Source organism: Camelus dromedarius, chromosome 10 (genome assembly GCF_036321535.1).
Source record: "Camelus dromedarius isolate mCamDro1 chromosome 10, mCamDro1.pat, whole genome shotgun sequence".
Taxonomy (NCBI): domain Eukaryota; kingdom Metazoa; phylum Chordata; class Mammalia; order Artiodactyla; family Camelidae; genus Camelus; species Camelus dromedarius.
The window spans coordinates 7534533-7549053 of NC_087445.1; the positions used below are offsets into that span (position 1 = coordinate 7534533).

The 14521-nt window shown below is 32.9% G+C and overlaps 1 protein-coding gene across 1 annotated transcript in view; it reads right to left on the reverse strand.

Annotated features, from left to right (window-relative positions):
• The window catches only part of UBE2R2 (ubiquitin conjugating enzyme E2 R2), a 91634-nt gene that overhangs the window by 25988 nt on the left and 51125 nt on the right, over positions 1-14521 (reverse strand). The gene's annotated exons all lie outside the window — the stretch shown is intronic.

Here is a 14521-nt window from a genome sequence, read left to right on the forward strand (position 1 = left end):
TGCTAATAAATGAGACTACAGGTTATTCATCTGCCTAACAATTCACCCTAATACACCCCAGGGAAACAAAACTCCTTTCTATACAGTAGACTCTGGGGATTAAAATAGCTCATATATATTTTGTTAGCCCCAATGCCAGGGTTATTATTAGTATGTTCTTATAACATCTCTTCAAATATTTATAAAAGTTTATGTTAAATTATCAAAGCTCAACAGTTATATGAGTTTTAATTGAACACAGGAGTGAAAAGCAGTAATATGTACAGATGTGTCACATTAACAGCTGTATTTTATTTTTATAATAAAAAGTAGTTAATATAATCTTATTGTACATAATATAGAACAAAGATAATTTTTTAAACTAACACAATTTAACCCAGAAATAATAAATGCTACCATTTTGATATGGCTCCTTCCAAGAGTTTTTGATGCATACATATGCTTACATCTTTACAAAACTTATTTTAAAAAATTTGAGCACTGTATTTTATAATCTGTTTTTTCCATCTGTATCATATCATAAACATTTTTTGCTGTCATAAAGTAGTTTCCAAATGTGTGACTGTTAGTATCTGCATAACATTCCATCATATGGATATATAGATGAATCATTTTTTAAAAACTATCCTTATTTTGGGACATTTGGGTTGTTTTTCACTCTCCCACTACTGTAAATACTGCTATAGTGAATGTCCTTGGCAGTATACCATATTTCAAATACGAAGAACTCCAGAAAAGAACTCATCTAACAGTACCAGTAAAAGAGTAAGGAAGGGAATGAAAGTACAAGCTAAGAATAAGTAAGCCAAGAAGAGCAGTGAAAATGGCAGAGTCAGAACCCCTCAAAAATTCTGTCTTCAATGAAAGCAATGCAAAAATAGCAAAAAACTGTTAAGAATCAAGTTTTTCAAAATCTAGAAAATAACCAAAGGCATGCAGGAACTCAGGGAGCATCTATTAAAGAAAATCATAAACTTTGTGGTGTTTGAACTTGCCCTAGTCCTCTCTCCAGAGCCATGGTAGCCTTAAAACTAAAAGCTCACATTCAACATGAAGACCAGCAGCCACAGAATGGGTTGAAATGTCTTCGAAGCCTTATTCTCAAAGAACTTTCATTATTTGACCTTTCTGGTGTTGCAAAGGTTGTCTGTATTTTACTTGATTTGGGTAAAATACAGACAGCCTTGGTTGACCATAGTTGCAAAGGCTGTCTGTATTTTACCTGATTTGGGGCTTGGCCAATGTGAAAGTATTTTTCCTGGGAGTAGCTGTTGAAAACAATGACAGGCAACTCTAACTTCAAAGGTGCCTGTTAGGGCAAATAACAAACCAAAACTTCTAACAGAAAAAGCTGAGATATGAGATGTCCACAGGGTTTTGAAAATCTGACAAATTTCTAAGAATCTAGAAGACCAGGTCAATGTGTAGGGCTGTGAATGTGCCTGGGCTATGTGCATGCTCTGGGAAGGTCATGAGAGGTCATTAGAAGGCCCTAAACTGGCAACTCTGGCTGAACTTAGGGATCTACACAACCAGGTAGTGAAGGTTAAGGCAGAGTTTCCAAGTACCTAAGTGTTAAAGGCATGCCCTCATACAGATCTATGATGTATATATCATGATCAAACTGTTCAAAGCCAAAGACAATCTTGAAAGCAGTAAGAGAAACTCTATCAAGTACAAAGGAATCTCAGTAAGACAGATGATTTCTCATCAGAAACCAGAAAGACAGAGGCAGTGGAATGACATTCAAAGTGCTGAAAGAAAAAAACCTGTCAAGAATTCTATATCCAGCAAAACTATTCCTCAAAAATGAAGGCAATTTAAGACACCCTAGATAAACAAAAATTGAAAACTTGTGACAAGACTTGCCCTACAAGAAATACTAAACGGAGGCCTTCAGGCTGAAGTGAAAAGACACTAAATAGTACATAAAAAACATAAAAAGCACACATAAAAACAGTAATATAGGGTAAATATAAAGGATTTTTGTCCATTAATTTTTCCTCCTGATTTAAAAGATACATATAGTATAATAATTATAAATCTACTGATGGGCACAAAACATACAAAGAAGTAATTTGTATAATAAAAATCAAAGCTAAGGGAGGGATCAGAGTTATATAGGAGCAGATTTTATATACTATTGAAATTAAGATGTTATTAATTGAACTACATAATTATATGATATTGATTGTAATCCCAAGGGTAACTGCTAAGAAAATAACTCAAAAATTTAACACCCCTTCATGACTGAAAACACCCAAAAAACTATGAATACAGAGGAAATTCCTCAATTTGATAAAGGGCATCTGTTAAAACCATAACATCACACTAATGGTAAAAGACTGAATGCTTTCTCCCTAATTCCAGAAATAAGACAAAGATGTCCACTCTCACCACTTCTATTCAACATTATACTGGAGATGCTAGCTGCAGCAACTGGGAAATGAAATGAAACAAAAGGCATCTTAGTTGGAAAGGAAGAGGAAAAATTATATCTATTTGCAAATTATATGATTTTGTATATAGAAAATTTGAAGGAACCCACTGACTCTATTAGAATAACAAATTCAACAAAGTTGCAAGACAAAAGATCAATATACCAGCATTAATTACATTTCTATATGGTAGCACTGAACAAACTGAAAATGAAACTAAGAAAATTCCATTTATTATAGCACCAAAAGAGGTAAAACACTTAGGAATAAATTTAGCAAAATAAGTGCAAAACTTTACACCCTAAATAGTAAAAAAACACTGTTAAAAAAAATTAAAGATTTAAATAAATGAAGTAGTACATGTTCATATGGTGCAGGACTTAATATTGTTAAGATGGAAATCCTCCCCAAGCTGATCTAGAGATTCAATACCACTGTATGAAAATCCTTGCTACCTTCTTTACAGAAATGGAAAAGCTGGTACTAAAATTCATATACTAATTTAGGGGATCCAGAATAGCCAAAACAAATCTTGAAAAAGAACAACAGACAACTCACACTTTCCAATTTCACAACTTACTACAAATCTATAGTAATCAAGACAGTTTGGCATTAATATAAGGACAATTCAATGGTGCGGGGTTGGGGGAGCTTTTTCAAGAAATTGTGCTGAGACAACTGGATATTTACACTCAAAAGAATGGAGTTAAATCCTTTCAAATACTCCACAGGACTCTGTTTTTAACAAGGCCTGCCCTCAGGAGAAACTAGTTGATCAGAGTCTAACTTACTAGGGTATTATCAGAGCCTAACTGACATAGGTAAAGAGGAATACCCAATTCCAGCCCGAAAATCCCACCTAAGAGGGGAAAAAAACTAAGAAATTCTTGTGAGGAGTTCAGAGTCAAAGCCTTGCTAAAAGACTGAAACTTAGTCATAGGAGTACGGGACACTTCCCCTTCCTCTCATCACCATATTACTAAGGCATCTACAGCAGTTCCTTTTACTCAGTACATTATATCTGGCTATTAAGAAAAAATTACAAGGCATATCAAAAGGAAAAGTTGCAAATGAAGACACAGAGCCATTATCACAACGAGACATGGCAAGGATGTTAGAATTATTAGACCTGGAATTTAAAACAACTATGATTAATATTCTAAGGATTCTAATGAATAAAGTAGACAGTATGCAAAAAGATTGGCAATCTAAGCAGAGAAATGGGAATGCTAAGAAAGAACCAAAGAGAAATGCTAGCAATAAAAACACTAACAGAAATAAAGAATGCCTTCAATAGGCTTATTAAGACTGGGCAGAGCTGAGGAAAAAAAACCTGAGCTAGAGGATATTATTAATAGAATTCCCAAAAATAGAAAAGCAAAGAGAACAAAGACTGGGGGGGGGGGACCAGAATATCCAAGGACTGTGGGATCCAAGGACTACAAAAAGTGTAAGATACATGTAATAGGAATACCAGATGGAACAAAACACACAAGGAAAATGGAAAGACAATCCACAGAAAGGCAGAAAATATCTGCAAATCATTTATCTGATAAGGGACATGTATACAGAATATGTAAAGAAGTTCATAACTCAACAATAAAGAGAAATAACTCAAGTTTAAAATGGGAAAAGTATCTAAATAGAAATTTCTATATAAACAAAGAATATAAACAAATGGCCAATAAGCAAATGAGGAGATGCTCAAGATCATGAGCCATTAGGGAAATGCATACTGAAAGCACAATGAGATACACCTCACATCCACTAGGAAGGCTACAGTGAAAGAGAAAATAAAACGCTGGCCAGGGTGCCGTGACATTAGAATGCTTTATACATTGTTAGAGGGGATACAAAATGGTACAACCACTTTGAAAAACAATCTAGCAGTCCCTTGAAAGAATAAACATACTTATGATGTAACACAGCAAGTCCACTAGCAGATGTATATCCAAGAGAAATGAAAACATTACATTCATATAAGAACTTGTACACAAATGTTCAACAGCAGAATAGCCAAAATGCAGAACCCCAAATGTCAATCAACTGAAGAATAGATAAACAAAAGGTGGCACATATCTAGACACTATTATTTAGCAATAAAAAGGAATGAAGTATTGATACATGCTACAATGTGGATGAATCTCAAAAACACTAGCTACATGAAAGAAGAAAGTTACAAAAGACCACATATTTATGAAATGTCCAGAATAGAGTAGTGGTTGCCTAGGGCTGGGGGATAAATTAAGAGGAAACAGAGGTAACTATGAAAAAGTATGGGGCTTTGGGGATAAGGAAAATGTTCTAAAATTGATTTTGGTGATGGTTGTGCAACTTGATGTATATACTAGAAACCATTGATTTGTGCACTTTAAATGAGTGAACTGTATATGTGGCATTAAAATCACATTAAAAAATAAAAATAAAAAAGACAAGAACCCAAATATAATCACATACTAGTAGCAACAAGCAAAACCAGTTCCTCAGATCTGGTTTCAAAATTTTCGAATAAAAGGAATCAGGGATCTTTGGAGAAATATTAATTCTAGATTTGAGGCAGGAAAAATACAAGATGAGCCTGGAGCATCTTATAGTGCCTTAAAGTAAAGAAATGCAAAAGAAAAAAAGATGGAGATATGTTAAAAACAAAAATAAAAACAAAGAAAACAACAACAACAACAATACAGGAGCCAACCTGAAAGAGCCTCTACTGGCCAAAAGAGTAAATTAATTTATACACTGTACTGGATGATAACCCAAAGTATAAAATAAATACATATGAGTGCATATTTGTATAAATTATTCAATAAAAAAATGTTGGGGGAGAAGGGACAAATCTTTTTTACAGCAGTACTACATATAATATGTGTAGAAATATCCCATTAATAAAGTGGAGTTTAATTCCCTTCCCCCGTGAGTGTGGCCTGGACTGAATGACTCACTTCCTACGAACAGAGTATAGAAAAGAAGAAGCACTAACTTTACAGTGGAGAAACCAGGCAAATACCACCTTAACCAAGTGATCAAGGTTAACATCACTGATTCTAAGTAATGATGAAATCATGACCTCCCTGTTAATGATGTGGTGAGAAAGGAACAGTTCATCTCTGCGGTGTTCTTACCACAAACCCCATAACCCAGTCTAAGCACGACAAAAATATTAGACAAATCCAAATGGAGGGCATGTTATAAAATATCTGACTGATTCTCTTCAAAACTGTCAAGGTCATGAAAAACAAAGAAAGATGGAGAAACCTCAGATATTGGAGGAGACTAAGAAGACATGACAACTAAATGCAATGTATTATCCTGGACTAATAAAAGAGTATCAGCGTAGTAGGGGACAATGGAGCATGAATGCTAATGGGTATGGAGCTTCTTTTCAGGATGATGAAATATACTGGAATTAGATGATGGTGATGGTTTTCAACCTTGTGAATATACTAAAAGCTACTGAATTGTACAGTTTTAAAGGGTGAATTTTTATGATATGTGAATTATATTAAATTTTTTAACATAGAAAAACGTAGGAAGAGGAGAGGAGAGAAGAAAGCTGGAGTGGGCTGTATGAATATCAGAAAAACTACACATTAAAATAAGGAATTTTAACAGGGATAGAGAGCAATTTTCTAATGATAAGGGAGTCAATTCACAAAGATCTAAGAACCCTAAATGTGCATGCACCTAACAACTGAGATTCAGAATACAAAATAACTGAAAAACTGTATCACTGAAAAGAAAAATAGAAAACCCCATGATTACAGTTGAAGACATCATCACTTCTATCTCAATAGTCTAAAGTAGAATAAAAGTAGGCAGAAAATCAATGATTATACAGAAGTCAACATACCACCCAACAGCAGCAGCATGCACATTCTTTTCATAGACATGGAACACACATCAAGATACGTGATATTCTGGGACATAAAACATGAACAAATTCAAAATAACTGAAATTATACAAAGTTTGTCCTCAGAACAAAACAGAATCAAACTAGAAATCAATAACAGAAAGTTAACTGGAAATCCCCAGATATTTGGGAATTAAATAACAGAATAAGTAACCCAGGTTTAAAGAGGAAGCCACAAAGTCAATTAGAAAATATTTTAATTGAATATAAAAAAAAGAAATATGAAAATTTGTGACATACACCTAAAGCAGTACTCAGGGTAAGTTTTGAGCATTAAATGCTTGTTTTAGAAAAGATGAAAGGTCTCAGTTCAATGGTATAAACGCCCGCTTAAGAAAAATTTTAAAAATAAGAAATTATACCAAAAGCAAGAAGAAACAGAATTAAGATAAAAGCAGGAATCAATGAAACTGTAAAAATGGGAAAACTGTAGAGAGAAAACAGTAAAACCAGAAGCTGGATCTCTGAAAATAATACTGGTAAACCGTAGCCAGACTGATAAAAAAGAAAACACACAAATATCAACATAGGAATGAAACAGAGAACAGTACTATAGATCCTACCAATATTAAAATAATGATGAGGGACTATTAGGAATAACTTTATGCTCATAAAATTCAACAAATTCTATGAAATAGACAAATTATTTGAAAAAAAAAAAAGCACCGAAGTTACTTAAGATGAAATATATAACCCAAATGGTCCTGTATCTATTAAAGAAACTGAATTTGTACTTAAAAACCATTATACAAAGAAATCTCCTGAGCCCACTGGCTTCAATGAAAAATTCCACCAAATATTTAAGGAACACCAGTGCTAAAACAAACTCTTCTAGAAAATGGAATATAAGGGGAAATATTTCCCAATTCATTCTATGAGGCCAGTAACACCCTGATATAAAAACCAGACAAAAACATTACAAGGAACTAAATCACAGACCAATATCCCTTATGAACAAAGATGCAAAAATCCTTGACAAAATATTTACCGATAGAATGCAGGAATATACTTAAAAGGATAATCAATCATGACCATGTGGGGTTTCTCACAGAAATTCAAGGTTGTTTCAACATTCTAAAATTGTAATTGATTTTATACTGTATAAAATATGTGTAATTCAATAGACTAAACAAGAAAAACCACAGGATCATCTCAACAGGTACAGACAAAGCATATGAAAAAGTAAACATCCAATTCATGATTTAAAAAAACATGTCAGCAAAATAAGAATATGAGGGAATTCCTTTAACCTGATAAAGGTAATCTACAAAACCCTCTAACTAACATCATCCCTAATGGTGAAAGACTGAATGTGTCCTTGCCTTAGCTGGGGAATAAGATAAGGATGTCTGCTCTTACCACTCTTACTCAACATTGTACTAAGTTCTTAGCCAGAGCAATAAAGCAAGAAAAGGGAATAAAAGGCAGACCGATTAGAACTAAAACTACTTCTATTCACAGATCACATGGTTGTCGATGTAAAAAAATCCCAAAGAATCTAAGAAAATAGCTCCTAGAACTAATACGTGAGTTTAGGAAGGTTTCAGGATACAATGTCAATACACAAAAATAATTATTTCTTTACACTTGCAATGAACAGCTGAAACTGAAACTGAAATAAAAAATAATGTAATACAGCACTTTGGAATAATAAACAATAAAATACCTCAAGCAATACATGAAATACACGATAATCTATATATGAAAGCCTCACAAATTATAAGTATCACAAAAACAAGTTTTTATAAGACTTTCCTATAAATGCCTTAAGGGATCTTGGCCAGAAATCTTTAGCATACAAATACAAGAAAGATAGCTGATATACTAGGTAACCCATTTTCCTGTAACTGTCTATATAAATACAATTCTGGGAAAGATTACACAGCAGAACTTAATGTTTATTTTTTGGATCTGGGGTGCTTTAAAATACAGTAAAGCCTTCCCAAAATGCAGTTAACTGGGGTCCAAAAATTTCAAGTGCTTAAAATGTGGAGCCACATTATTATGAGGTTAATTGTAAGACCAAGGAGCCAACTGTCAATCACATTTTACCCAAATTCGTATTATTGAATAGTTCACCATATAACAGGACCAGTTATTATCACTTGTGCTCAGTGCTGCTGAAATATTGAACTTGATCTTATGCTTCAAACTTATTAGAAGCAATGATAATTAAATGAGTTAAAATCATTATATTAAAAGCATTCAAGTAGCAAAAATAAATGTAGAAATCTATCTGCTTCCTTTACAGAACAATCTCTCAGCGGACAAGCTTGAAAGGTACACATGGGGTGTGGGGGTGTAACTTTCTTACTTCACAAGTAATGCAAGTGAAAACATCTTTGTTGTAAGAGAGACGAACAATGTGGGAAGAGATTTTTTTTGATCACTCTAGGTCCAGATTTTACTTCCCACCTTAAACATTTTCTGTGACTGAAGATTCCTAGGACCTAAAGGTCAGGAAAATTCCCGAATATTCTTTGGGACTAAAAAAGATAGTATTTAGATATTCTAAAACTACAACTAAGAAGTCATTAAATAAATTATGTGCTGGTTTCTAAATGGCCAAGAAGCAGTAGCAGAAAAAAAATTAATATAAACCATCGTGCGTTAAAAAAAATCCAAAATTGTTTATTAAAACTGTAATTGTAAGTAAGTCCATTTTCCCATTATTTTTTTGAAATCTTATTAACCATTTCCTAAGTCCCAGGATGGGTACTGAGGACCTATAAATTAAAGTAATAATTACCCTTCTCCCCCTTACAGTACAGCAAAGTAAGAATCACTCATAAAACTATTACACATATAATATGTTATAGTAGTGATTTAGGCTGGGGAAAAACAGGGAAGACTTCATTGGTTTAACATCTGAGTGTCTACAATGTATTGATATTATGGCTGAGTGTTGCCTGAATAGTTCCCTGGGGGGATAAAAGCTGAGGAAAGAGCAGGAAGGCACCAGGTGCAAAGAATAATAGGTTACTAAGGCTATGGAGTGGTCAAGTAGCTACAGGGGAGCTTAGTGGTAACTACAGAAGACGTGACTGGATGAAGGTATGTTGAAGCCTAGTTTAGGTGCTTTAGTGAGAAGCTACATGAAATCAAAAAAGTAATGGCAAGATGTATATTTTAGAAAAATGACTCTAGGGCAGCACTGTAAAAGATGAACTGAATGGGATAAACGACAGATAAATTAGAAGAGGTTTCCTACCTTTACCATTTAATCAGCTTCATCTCCAGAATCTGCATATGCCTTAGAAAGCTTTAGTAAGTATTACATAGGTATATAATATGTATCTGGACAGTAAGAATTGCCATAAAAAGTTGGGACTCTGGTCTTTGAAAACAATCTCTTCTATCACATTTCTATGGGAAATCAGTTTATCCTTTCTAAAAACAGAGATAATCAATAAAATTTAGTATTGTCTGTTAGTCAAATCTGTAGGTACCCAAAAAAATGTCTTCCTAGACGACCAAAGGTATTAAAAGAAATCTTTGCAGAGTAACTAGCATGAAAATTTATAAAGAATACATGATTTGCACAGATATGACAGACAGCATGGAAGAGCAGTAGTTAAGAACATCCATTCAAGAAATTAGACTGCCTGGGTTTGAATTCTGACTTGCATTTGTTAGCTGTTTTGTTTGCTTTAACATTTTTATTGTGATAGTTAGCTGTTATTTTAAGTAAGTTTTACTTAACTTGTATCTCAGTTTCTTCATCAGTAAAATAAGGCTTATAGTACACATTAAATGGCTTGGTATGAGGATTAAATGAGTTAATGATTGTAAAATGCATTAGAACAGTGCCTAAGACATAAAAAACGATATAAAAACAGGGACCTACTGTATAGCACAGGGAACTATATTCAATTTCTTGTAATGTGCTATAATGGAAAAAGAATCTGAAAATATACATGTGTATGTGTGTGTGTACATACATATAATTGAATCACTTTGCTGCACACTTGAAACTTAACATTGTAAGTCAACTACACTTCAATAAAAATAAAATTTAAAAAAAAAGAGTAAAAGCAGATGAAGATCTAAAACAACCACTTATGTGATGTGGTCCTAAGAGATAGCATTTTCATTGATGCTCTTATTTGTTCTGATTTCTCATTGACCAGATTTACCTGTTGGTCACATACTTATTCTGACTTGGAAATACCAACCAACAATAAGTAATTCAGGAGATAGCTATTACTAGAAAGGAAGTAGGCAACAAGAATGTAACAAATGTGTTTTATCAGTGGACTACAGCTGTGTCAACGTGAGACAGACAGATCCTTTCACCCTGATGTGCTAAATTTGGTGTGAAGAAATCAGAAGACAATAACAAATAAGACAAGCTGAGTGAAAAAAAATATATACAAGAATTTTATTTTAAAACTGCAAATAAAATAGGCTGGGGTTATGTCATGAAATCTGTTATAAAAAGCCTCTTTTACTGATTGCTCATTTTTCACCTTGTTTTCTCTCTTTTAGTTACCTGTCTTTAGATTTTTAACACTACCAGCTTTAGAAAAAACTGGTGAGATTCTTCCCAAAGAACTTGAATCTTATGGATCCAGTTTTCTAAGAGCTTTTCCGATCCTAACGATTTTTTACTTAAATATAATTAATAAACATTAATTACTAATTAGTACTGTTAAGTGGGCTTCTATATTTTCTCTAAGCATCTACTAACATTTTGAATTATTTATTTTGAGCTTTCATCTTTAACAATCTGTACCTTGAACACTACTTATATCCACAATTTTTTAAAGTAACATCTCCAAAATCAAGTCAAGTTTAAACTATTTTTGATTGATTTTTAAAACTATCATGCCTAAATTATGCTTATATGACAACTGAAAAGGGTAGCATTGGGTGGTATACCCATGGTAAGACTAGTTAAAGTTGTTGTAAGAACTCCTTCAATCGAGTTTACAATCCTAAAGAATTTAGCTGAAGTTAAAATCAAGGGGAATATTCTGCTATAATGCTTCCCTGAGATTATGCAGTTTTACAACTATTACTTTATCTTTAGAATCTAATTAATAATTTAAGCATATTATTTTCATATACATGTTGACCCATAATTATCTATCTCAAGTATATATTTAATATCACTTTTCCACAAATATAGTGATATCAGGAAACAAAATTCAAGTCATTACTGAATTTTATTTTCTCTTTGAAATTCTATGAAATGAAGTAAATTACAAGATATAACTTGCATGTAAAATTTCAAATGAGATGTTTTATATCATTTCAATTATATTCACAGAACTGTGTAACCATTTTAAAAGAAGGGGAAAAAAGGGAGGATACTGTAATCAGCATCCCTAGGTTTTAGCCCTGGCATTCTTTGCTAGCCCTCTGACCTTAGGCAAATCATTTAAATATCTAGAGTTCACTTTCTTTTTTTGTAAAATTGTGAGAAACACTGACCTTAGACAATTATCGTGAGGATTATATACAAATCTTAAAAGAATCTTCAAAAAAGGATCCCAAGGTACATAATCTTAAATCATCAAATCAAAGACTAAACTATTCTTATTGCACTCAGGAGCATTAATAAATTTTAAAATATTTTCCAACAAGAGGAAAAATCTTTTTAAGTTGAATAAAATATAAAACTTACTCTTTTTTTTTAAAATTGAAGTATTGACAAAACAGAAGCAGACTCATAGAATACAAACTTGTGGTTGCCAAGTGGGAAGGGACAGACTGGGATTTTTAAAATGCAGAACAGATAAACAAGATTATACTGTATAGCACAGGGAAAAATATACAAAGATCTTGTGGTACCTCATAGCGAAAAAAAGACATGACAATGAATATATATGTTCATGTATAACTGAAAAATTATGCTCTACACTAGAATTTCACACATTGTAAAATGACTATTACTCAATAAAAATGTTAAAAAAAAGTATTCTTCTACTTATGTGCATAATCTCAGATAGGTCTCAAGGATTTAACCTCATTTCCATTTACTGCTTGTCAGAAGCATTTTTTCCCCATATAACCAAGTCACAGTAAAAAAAAACCTATAATAAAAATCCATTTTATGTTGTTAAAAAAAAAAAACCTGAAGTATAATCAGTTACAATGTGTCAATTTCTGGTGTACAGTACAATGTCCCAGTCATGCATATACATACATATATTAATTTTCATTAAAGTTTATTACAAGATATTGAATATAGTTCCCTGTGCTATACAGAAGAAATTTGTTTTTTTGATCTATTGTTATACATAGTGGCTAACATTTGCAAATCTCAAATTCCCAAATTTATCCCTTCCCATCCCCTTTCCCCTGGTAACCATAGGATTGTTTACTATGTCTGCAAGTCTGTAAAACTTACTCTTACCTATTCCCAATCCTAGTAAATCTTACTGTATGCTTTGAACAAACTATAACCTTATGAGAACAAGGGAAATGTGAACACTGGGTATTAATAAGTTAAGTTTTTCAGTTATAATAATAGTATTATGGTTGCTTTTTAAAAGGAGGCCTTTATATTTCAGAAATACATTCTGAAATATTCACAAGTGAAGTAATATGATGTCTGAAGTCAGCTACAAAATAATGTGGAGGAGTAGACAAGGATACAAACAACATTTGCTATGAGTTATGGAAGCTGAGTGGTGGGTCACAGAGTTTATTATACTCTTATTTCTAATTTCATATTATGGAAAATTTCAAACATACAAAAAGCTAAAATATGAGATGACTAATATACAATTATTTTTTAAAAGCATTGGGAGTCCTTTGCATAACCAGCATACCATTATGATAGCAATAGATGCCACTATTAACCAAGTGAACATGATGGAACTTGGCAAGGTCATTATAAAGTTCATGTGAAAGAGAAAATACATGAAAATAATAGTTTTTGATAAAAACCAGTAACAGGGAGGTATTCACCCTAGTAGATGGAAAAATATCCTATAAAGATGCTATTAAAAGAAGAAATTACACACAGATCAATGACATAGAGCAAGTTATTCAGAAAATAAAGGCGACATTTCAAATAAGTAGGGGAAAGACTCAGATAATGGGTGAGAAAAATTACTCTCCCTTTGGATAAAGGGGTAAGAGATGCTTATAGGCACCTGAACTGAAAATCAGCCTTCACTTTCAAGGAGAAAAAGATCAAAACTCATCTTCACGAATCAACAACAGTGGAGGAGATCTGGACAATCCTTGATCTCCCGAAGAGTAAAAAGGAGTTCATACGCTAGTAGCAAAAGCTGGATTTTTCTGCAGTCATAGTAACAAATAGTCACCAGAACCAGTTTTAGATTGCTTAATCAATACCCGACAGTTCTATAGTCCTACAGCTCTTGGAACAAGAACCAACTCTGAACCTACTTAAACAACAATTTGCCTCAGTGACAATGTTTTTTACAAAGCAGCCTATCAGCAACAGCCCCTTACTTCTGAAAGCCAGCCAACTGGGAACACACTCCCTTCAACAAACACACTTCTGAATACCAACGGATCTATAACAGTGTCAGTCAAGTACTCATGCTTCCACAGCTGATGCCAACCCACAACAGCTGTGAAAAATCCATCAATCCCTAAACTTTGCACTTCTCAAAACCCCTGTAAGATCAGCAGTAGGCTCTACTCGGAGACTGTAATTGAGCAGAAAAGCTCTCTTTACTTAAGCAAGTAATAAACTCAGCTTTGTGATTTTTGGTTTGAATACTGAATAGTGGGTCTTACCCTTTGACACTATGTTCTGTAGCTATTATAAAAGATGTGACAGACCAATACATACCAACACAGATAGATATAAGACATATTAACTGAAAAAGGCAAATGGCAATATATAGGTTGATACTACTTAAAAATTATGACATACGTATGTGAAGATAGTATATATTTATATATATATATACACAAAAAATATCTAATACATAGGAAAAGACTGAAAGGATACATTTCTAACTATTAACAAAGTAGCAATGAAAGTGAAAGAGGGAGTGAGGATGGAGCAATGAGTCACTAAAAGAAGAACTATCATTAACTTCTCTATGACTGATACTATAAACAAGTATTACTTTCATAAATCAAAAAAAAAGATTTTCATTAATTTTTTGAATATTTCTATATGTCTACTTTGCAATGAAAATTAGTGTTTGGAATGATACACTCAAAGGCCTTGCATATAGG